Here is an 8,315-nt window from a genome sequence, read left to right on the forward strand (position 1 = left end):
AGTGATGGGCACAAGTCATACTGCCTTTGTAAACAAGGGTGTTGCTTTGTCTCCTGTGGCAAGTGTTGAAGAAGATACTTGAAAGGGTCTGCTCTTTCTTGCAGTCAGCTAAGGTACCCTAGCTATTGGCCTTTGTGGGAATGCCAAGCATTTTGATCACCAGCTGTTCTTACATGTTGGAGAACAGAGATGTAGTTATGCTGGCTGCTTCCTTCTCAGAGCATGCACAGTCCAGCAGAGGCCAGGAAGATGTGTACTTCAAGCAGTCTTCCCTTCAGATGGATTCTAGGATAAATTGCCCTCCTTTCACAAACTGGACTGACCAAGCCAACTTACTTGTATCCATCTGCCCCAGGGTGGCCATGGATTGTGGCGGAGCCAAACCTAACAGACCATGCTGGTCTTACCTTGGCATGGTCCCTCCCATGTGGGACAGACGATGGCATCCTGCTCAAAAGGGAGGTTTTTGGCCCCTTGCTGTGTTTTAAGGCCTTCTCTTAGCCATAGTGGGGCATGTGGGGAAGTGATCACCCTGCAGCATTTCAGTTCACTGTTATGAATGTTTTTCTTCTTTCTGTTTCTTCTCTAACCCATTTGCCCTCTGTAAATACCCAAACCATTTGGATTAGTGAGCAGCACCCTCTTTTATGGAGGCTGGAATGATTTATTTATTTCCTGACATATTTTTGGGTCATCTCTAGAGCTAATAGGAATACAGTCCTGGTTTTAACTTGAATTTCTTGTTCTACATGTATGTATAATTTGAATTATTTTGATTTTGTGTCTGTTACTTTGCAAAAATTTGCACCGAGCCACTCTGAATCATGCACTTCCCTAGTTGTTTTGGTTTATAGGGAGGATTAAAGCTGGTGGCTTTACTTTATAAACTGAAGTAAAAAAAACTTATTCTGTAAACCGCACTGAGGGTCTGGTCATAAGCACCACTTGTACAGCCATGTGAAATGTACAAGCCTCTGCAAGCCCATACCTTTTACAGGCAGACTGGATGAACCTGGAAGTGGTCAGAAATCTGTGCCCTGCGTCTGTTGTGACAGCAACACAAGGCTGGCACTGAAGGGCTGTGGGGGCAGAGCTGAGTGGCTGCTGTCTGCTGAGGATGCTTTCAGCCTGCTGAGGCTCAGTCCCCTGGAAATGAAGAGCCACATTGTCCCCAGGCAATGAGCCACAGCATGAGAAACACTTGCATTTTGGATACAGGGTTCTGGCCTGGGGTTACATTTCTTCACTGCTCACCATGTCACACAGCTGTGACAGGGGCACAGGGCAGGTTTTTTCTACCCTCATGGTCATCCACTCGAGAGCACCTCCTGGAAGAGCTGTCAGAATGGGAAGAAAAGATTTCTCTCACCACCTCCCAAAGTCTGTGTGTTACCTTCTAACTAGATAATTACCTAGATTGAGCCACTTCCTATCACACTGAATCTGTCTTCTCTTTTTACTCTGTCTCCTCTTCTTAAGGTAAGTGATTTATTCTCTGTGTCCATGCAATTGTGTCACAAATTTACTGAGGGTGCCTCAGCAGAAAGCTATTCTGAGTACAACTGGCCTCTTTCCTGACATCGCTCATAAGCGTGCAGCATTTTTTTATTGCCAGTAAGCAGAGCTTCTTCAGTCCCCAGCTGGGTGGGTAGCAACCTGGTTTATTTTTTGTTTTTTTTTTCTATCTGAAAAAAATGCAGTAGATCTTGGTGCTGGCACTGGCAGCAGCAGGGGGGAGTGCTGCAGGGTGTGGCTCGACACTGAGGTAGGGTATTGCCCTTTATTTTTTAGGTCTGAATGGCAATGGGTAGCCTTGGAAGGAATGGTCTTTTGATACTTATAACCTTGAGTTGACAGACTAAAAACGCTTGGCTCTTACAAGCAGCCTGTGTGTCCCACAGAGCAGGAATAGAGTGTCTGATGAGGGATAAATTGTGGTGTTTATGGTGTACTTATATGAATGTCTTAATTCTGCTGTAGACCCAGAGTAACCAGTTTTCCTAAACTGGGTTCCCTGTTTCTTCCCAGCCTGGCTCCTTTTCTGGGCCAGTAGCAGGGCTCCTGGGCCAGGCACACACCTTGTATTTTGAGGGTGGGTGGAGTGGGGGGCAGCCTTCCAGTGAGAGAAAGGGGAGCCAAGCAGCACAGAAATTCAGCTGAAGTTGATGACTGTCTTGCACCAAGTTGCCAGAGCCAGGATTGCAAGTTCTGGGCTAAGAGCAAAAGGTGCTGCCTGTGCAGAGGGCTGCAGGCAGGGCTCTGCCGAGACACTTACAGTGACTATGGGTCTTCCTCATGCTTAGGAAAGGCTGAAGAAGGGTTATTTTTAGATGTTTGTGCTATAGAAATGAAAGTGAGCTCCTCTTCTCATTCACAATTGAAATTTAGAGACAGATAAAGATCTATTCAGCTGTGGAAGCTGCAGCCGGCCGGGCCGAAGCGAGTGATTGTGTTTTATCCAGTGATTTTAGTGCAGCAGGCACCTACTGGTTCCATGAGGCTGGGGCTGGAGTCGGGCCCTTTCCCCAGCCCCACAAATCTGCCCCGCGATTTGGCCAGTGGTGTGCATTCAACGGGCTGTGGAGGAGGCTGCGAGAGCACATCCTCCCATTAGCCTCCCCTTTGTGGGAAACCACTCACTCCTGAAACAAATGTGTGTGTCATATCAAGCCACAAATCGGGCATCTAAACTTCTCAAGGAGGTGGGGGGCCAGGCTGTCCGTGCGTCCTGGCTGCCACTTTCCCTGCATGGGACAGGTCTCTGCAGAGCCAGCACTGCTTCTCGTGGAGCAGCCTGATGGCAGAGCTTAGGAAAGCAGGTGAGAAAGCAAGACTTACCCTGGTGTGGATACTCCATGGTGCCCAGGGAGTTTCCCAGGGGAACACTGGCTGGAAATCTGGCCCACAGTCAGCTTGTTTCTTGCTCACAAACACTCCAGCTCCATAGGAAAATTACCACAAATTTTCCCCTTAATTCAAAGTGGGAAGAATGTGGCTAATATTTGGTATCTTCCTGAGCAAAGAGAAGATAATTAGTCATACTATTAATTTTTCAAATATGGAAGGCGGATCTGGCAGCATGACAAGAGCTTAAATGGGATTTTGTTACTTATCCACCCATTTACTGTCCCCTTGCTATGCCAACAGCTCCCAGTGAAGGGCACCAAGCACTTAACTAAATAAGCAAAAGCTTCTAAACAGAAATGCCAGCTTTTAAAGCAGCTTAGCAGCAAATGATCAACATGTTCTCTTTAATATGGTGCTCAAAATTTCATGTGATAAAATAGCTGCTACTTCCCATCTGAGAATTGGCTGCCCTTCATTCATTGCTTGTACCTGAAGATACCTTGAATACCCATGTTAATTATATTGAACCATTATCTCCACCTGGGAGAGTTAAGTGCTTATAATTGTTGTGCCATTTTACATCTCTCCTATGTGTAAGTTCATCCATTCCAGGGGACAAATCCTGCCCTCAGCACTTCTCCAGGTCCAGTGAAAGCTGTTGTAAGTATACAGGAAGTGGCAGCTCAGGGTGTATTAGTAGTTTCGGCTGCATTTCTCCAGTCCAAATGATAACAAAAAATAGCAATTCCAGTGAGGAAGTAAGTGAACTGAAAATTGTCATTATTACTAGTAGTTGCTAGTTGTGTATGGCCAACAGCGCATGTAGGAGACCACGAGATGGGAGAGGGCAATGAAGAAGAAATACATGCAGGTAAAGGAAATAGCTGACTAATTTTTTCCCACATAATTGGTATAACAAAAGGTGGGGTAGAAGCTTGCTTACAGTTTGGTCACTAGACATTTCAATGAGCAAAAGGAAAACAAACTCCTTACAAAAAAAACCCTCAAAACCACAATGGCTTGAAGGGTCTCGCCTGCCCTAAACTCCTATCATAGTACAGAGCAGCTCTTCAGCACCTATAAACTGCAGCAATATTCAAGCAGTTGCTGTTTGAAGTGTCTGTCATCAGCCTTCAGAGCTAAGTCCCACTTATGCCAAGAGCTTGTTTGTAATTCTTGTGGCGTAACTATTATAGACTGTGCAGTAACAACCTCTGTTACATCGGAAAACAAGTTGAAGTCACAGAATCATTCTTTCTGATCTCAAAATTTATGAAGGCAGCTGCATTGGCTCACACCCAGAAGTTTTCTGCAGTGGCTATCATAATAGAATTTTTTATTTTATTTATTTATTTATTTTTGTTTTACCTGAAAGCATGAGTTCTGTGAGAATTGCTTAGGCTACACAAAGAGGAGACAGACCAGCTATGAGATGCTCAGGGTTCATGTCAGTAACTGTACCAGGACTACCTGGAAAGTAACACAATTTATACATATAAAATGTCAGAGAGAAACCACAGAATTTCTGCCATACACCACGTACCCTGTAAGCCTCTTGGACTGATTTACATAGGTTATGGGTAAGCAAGTCCCCTTTTCCACTGGGTTTTTACTACACCAAATGTTTATTGACTAACATATATCAATAGTTCTTGGAGCAGAAACAAGAAGTCCTCCCTTGTCTCCTGGGTATCTGTCTCTAAGGGGCAGCTTCACTATTACAAGTGCAAAACCTGCTGTCTGACTTCGGGCTCACCTCAGGCTAATGAATTATCAGGTATTTACAGGGTGGTTGTTTGTGAGATGAGAAGGTAGGAGAGGCTGTTCTGAAGGAGGGGACTGACGGTCTTTGTGAAAAGTCCCCCCTAGGCGGTATCTGCACTAGATTTACAACTTACTCTTATCCTTCTTTTTTTCCTCTTTGGTGGGGATGGGAGGGGAGCTCAAATGTGCATACGGGACTTTGAACCTAAGGGATTCAGAATGACTCTCCTTTACAGTTTGAGTGAATGCTGTGGAAGGGGAGAGAGAAGGGGATTTCTTGTGATTTCCCCCCATTCTCAGTTTTTCTCAGAAGACAGTAGCGGGCAGCTGTTACATGCTGAGCATCACTGTATTTGGAGTGTAGATGGAGCTCCTCTGGTCAGCCTGGTGCAGGGTATCATCAGTCTCTCTTCTGGCTCCTAAATGTTAGACATCTTTCTCCCCTGAAAGCCCAGTGGCAAACTGGAGGCATGCTGCCCAACTGTACCCATAGTCCTGGTTAAAAGCGGTGGCTCATCCTTAAAAGCACTGTGGCAAAAAGCAGCTGTCACTGTCTAGTCATTCCCCCATCAAAGAGACTGTCCCCACGTCTTTGTAAGTCCAGCTCTTTGAAATGAAAATAAATGTTGAGTAAATGAGGCCTGACAGCATTTGCCAGGAGCTCCCTCCGAGCTCATTAGCATGTATAAGCCGGTGTGAACAGGACACCCACGCTCGTCAGCCAAACAAACAAACAAAAAACCCCATCTTCAAAAGCTTATTCCTTTGACGTTCCCCAGTGCTTAATCTAATCCTCTGGCTGTCTGCATCGTTATTGCTATCTTCTTTTGCTCAGGGTTTACAATGCGAAGCGGAAATTGGTTAAGACCTGTGCCCCTCCCATGCTCCGCTCCCCCCCCCCGCGCCCGCGCGGCTAATTGTCGGGATTAGCCGATGCACCGGCAGGACCAGTGGTGCCTTCAGAGGGCAGCAGCAGGCCTCCCTCCACATCTCTGGCTTGGCCGTGGTTAGGAAAACTCAGATCTATAAAATAATAAGTGCGGTGCATTCAGCAGTAGGTCCTCCTATCTGCAGGGGCTGTGAAGAGGCAAGCGGAGAAGCATTAGGCTTTTGAGGAAGTGGGTATTTGCTTTGCAGATGTGTTCTTGCATGGCTTGTTCGGGGTTGCCCTTAGTGGAGGAGCCTCAAATGGGCTTTTGAGAGTCTTAGAGGGCAGCAGATTTGCCCTTTGGCACTTGTCCTGTCTCTTACCCCGTTTGCAAACCAGCTCTCTTCCCCTCAGCTGTGCCTGGGACGTCTGGGACCCCTCAAGTCCTGTGCCCCTTGGGTGTGCTACGGTGCAGCCAGCCCAGGAGCTGTGCCCAGCCTCTGCCATGCTTAGAGATGCAAAGTGGCTCTGAAAGCAGGTAAGTTATTTTCTTTTAGTGCTGGAGAGAGTGTACAGAGTACTACTGCAGAAAATGTCGTTTTGGGAGGAGGAGGGCAGAACCTGTGGGCTGAAAGGGATCCAGGTGCTTAGCACCGCAAACAGTCTCTGCCACTGCTTGTGGTGAAAGCAAGGTGCGCATGCAGGAGAGGAATCTTTTGGGTTAGTAACACCTGTCCCCATAATCAGTATATCACTTCAATCTGTCTCCTACCCTCCACCTTCCTGAGACTGCTAATTGGTGTCCTTTTTCTCATTGAAGTTGATAAAGCCACATTTGCTCCAGCATAACGGATCTGTTCTATCCAGCATAACAAGTGTCTGTAAATGTAATTAGTGGAAACCTATGAGCAGAAGTTCATGGCTGCTCTACAGGGTTCGCTGCCGGTGTGCAAGACTTCTTCAACTGCAGGGGTATATGAAGTCCAAACAGGGAGACATAAACCAGTTCAGTTTAATGGCATGTGTCATTAAACCATGCTACCAGCAGGGTCTGCAACCACCTCTTCATAAAACAGGCAATTGTGTCAAAATGCTGGCTGGGATGAGGCTTCTGTAGCATCAAAGCAGGCTTGCATCTAACAGGCAGGGCAGCCTTTAGCGAAGGGGGTTGCTACCTGTGGAAGTGGGTCTAACATGGTCTTGCCATTGATGGTGGAATCTTCTTTTACTTCAGACACAGATAACAGATACCAAAACCTGCAGCTCTGTTTGCAAGCCACCCATGACAAACATACAGTTAAAGCCTTGGATGGGGAGGTCAATTATTTAGGTCACTGGACAGCAGAGAACTCTGTTAGGTGGGAGAACTATCTGTTGGCCTTTCAGCGATTCAGCATGCAGCTGGATGCAAGTTTATCTCGTGACCTTGAAGGGAAGCAAGTAAATAGGATGGTTAAATGAATTGTAACAGATCAGCTTGCATATCTGAAGGACAATCAATAGAGTGTAAGAACAGGCATAGATAGCTCCAAGGCTTGAGAGTCACACTGCAAAGGGGAAAAAACCCAACCCGTTTCTTTCTTGCTTTGTATCAGAATTGCTTGTTCAGAGACATTCCTTTCTGTGCTACTTATCGTACTTACATTACTCAGTGATGAGTTGTGGTGTTGAGTTCTGGTCTGAGAAAAGGTGTCTGGGAAACTGGACAACCAAGTGAATTAGTGAAGTCATCAACAGAAAGTCTGGGCAAATAAACTTTCCCTCTCTCACCCTGAGACACAGATTTTGCGGGTACAGGGAGATCAAAGGCTAAGGGGAAGGAAACGTTTTGTACCTATTTATGCTGTTGCATGCTCTGGGATTAACAACGTAGGTGTGAAGGTGCGTCTCATTGGCCATCTGATGGATCAAAGGTGACAGGAACAAAGCCTGAGTTTGTGGCTTTTCTTTTTCCAGACCAAAATGACACTACTTGTTGAAAGAGGTGGGAGAGAAAATGTGTGGGTTTGTCTGTGGAAAGCCTTGACTCACTAAAGAAATTCTGCCAAGACAAAAAAAATACCTCCCTGCTGGGTGCCAGCTTGTAGGAGAGGCAGGAAAAGCAGTGTGTGATAAAAGCCTGGGATGTGGCACTGCAGCCACAGCAGACGTGGAGCAGCACAGCGAGCTGAGGTAGACTGGGATGGAAGGTCTCAGCTGAAAATAAGAGATTTGTTAGGATGAGCCCCGAACAGCAAAAGGCTGAGACCAAAGTAAACCCCTCCACATATCAATGGAGTTTGAGGCCTAAATGAAAAGGAAAATCATCTTTGTGGGGCTATTAAGAGAACTTTCAACAGACTAAGCAAGGATCAAACCCTCTCAATTTCAGAAATGACTTGCAAGAAAATGATCCCTGAAGGCAGGGAAGTTTTGGTGTCCTTAAATTAAGCTTGCGTAAATAGTCCGATAAACAGATGTTTCAGTATGAATTACAGTGATCAAGATGCACTGAGGGCTTGACTGGCAATGTGCTTTGGAACACCCCGGCCATAAATTTTTTTGAAAATAATGCTTCCCCCTGTCCCCCAGCAAACAAACAAACAAACAAAAAAGCATTGATGGTTCAGTCAGGAGCAGCTGGGGTGGTCTGCCACGCTGTCTGTGTGAATAACTGGATGAATGTGTATGTTAGCTTGTGCTTCTAGTCTTGTGGGTTCCTGTCTAATTCTGGAGAAAATTGTTAATGAGCTGGGTGTTCGTGCCCTATTACAATGAACTGTATGTTGCAAGTGAACTCTAGGAGCTTGCCACACCAATGTGCAGGCTAGTACGCCTTCTTGCTGAAAAGACCTCA

This window comes from Falco punctatus (assembly GCF_963210335.1).
Source record: "Falco punctatus genome assembly, chromosome: 7".
Taxonomy (NCBI): Eukaryota; Metazoa; Chordata; class Aves; order Falconiformes; family Falconidae; genus Falco; species Falco punctatus.